Source organism: Drosophila ananassae (genome assembly GCF_017639315.1).
Source record: "Drosophila ananassae strain 14024-0371.13 chromosome Y unlocalized genomic scaffold, ASM1763931v2 tig00000142, whole genome shotgun sequence".
Lineage (NCBI taxonomy): Eukaryota > Metazoa > Arthropoda > Insecta > Diptera > Drosophilidae > Drosophila > Drosophila ananassae.
Window position 1 is genome coordinate 89,425 of NW_025319082.1, and position 1,656 is coordinate 91,080.

Sequence of the window (1,656 nt, forward strand, 5' to 3'; positions counted from 1 at the left end):
GTCGGCCGATCCTTATGTAATTTTGAACATAAGATATTGGTCAAATAAAACATGTGTGGAAAGTCCCAACCCTCTTTCTTAAAAAACAACGAAGTTATGGCATTTCCGATCAATCAGTTATATGGCAGCTATAGGATATAGTTGACCGATCCCAGCACACTTTTGACCAAAATTATAATACCCTCTTTATTATAATGGCAGCTTTATAGACTTTATAGACCTTATACAGTATATATATTCTTGATCAGGATCACATCCTGAGTCGATATGAGCATGTCCGTCTGTCCGTCTGTCTGTCTGTCCGTCTGTCCGTCTGTCCGTCTGTCTGTTTCTATGCAAACTAGTCTCTCAGTTTTAAAACTATCGAGTTCAAACTTTGCACACATCCTTCTTTCCTTTGCAGTCAGTATATAAGTCGGAACGGCCGGGATCGGTCGACTATATCCTATAGCTGCCATATAACTGATTGATCGGAAATGCCATAACTTGGTTGTTTTTCAAGTTAGAAGGATGGGATTTTCAATGGATGCCTCTTTAGGCAAAATAATTCGATATGCCAAAATTTCATTAGGATCGGCCGACTACATACGATCCGTTATATATCCGTTATATAATAAAAGATGCGTGGCGCCACCTAGCGGACTGCAACTCAACTGCAAGGGTATATAAACTTTGGCTCCGCCCGAAGTTAGCTTTCCTTTCTTGTTTTTTATATAAACTACCTCTTGATATTATTCAATTAATACTATATTCTTTAATTTTTTTAACAACAACCATTTTTATACCCTTGCAGAGGGTATTATAATTTTGGTCAAAAGTGTGCAACGCAGTGAAGGAGACATCTCCGACCCTATAAAGTATATATATTCTTGATCAGGATCACCTCCTGAGTTGATATGAGCATGTCCGTCTGTCCGTCTGTCCGTCTGTCCGTCTGTCTGTCTGTCGGTTTCTACGCAAACTAGTCTCTCAGTTTTGGAGCTATCGAGTTGAAACTTTGCACACACCCTTCTTTCCTTTGCAGGTAGTATATAAGTCGGAACGGCCGGGATCGGCCGACTATATCCTATAGTTGCCATATAACTGATTGATCGGAAATGCCATAACTTTGGTGTTTTTTAAGTTAGAGGGTTGGGACTTTCCACACATGTTATATTTGATCAAAATATCTTGTGTATAAAATTTCATAAGGATCGGCCGACTATATCCTATAGCTGTCATAGAACGATCGAAATTGGCATAACTTTGGTGTTTTTTAAGTTAGAAAGATGGGATTTGGTACAGATTCTATTTTGGGAAAAATAATTCAATATGCCAAATTTCATAAGAATCGGCCGACTATATACGATCCGCTACATATCTAATAATATAAGATGCGTGGCGCCACCTAGCGGACTGCGACTGACCTGCAAGGGTATATCAACTTCGGCTCCGCCCGAAGTTAGCTTTGCTTTCTTGTTTCAAATATAATTCATCCATTAGCCATAGGATTAACTTTATTAATTCAAACAGTTTTTATTTGTTTAATCACAGGTTTAATAACTAAAACATTTTGAACAACATTTCATATATTTTATTCCTAATTTTTTTAAGGGGAATATTAGTTTTATTTATTTATGTTACATCTTTAGCTTCAAAGTTTATTTTCAGGTATTT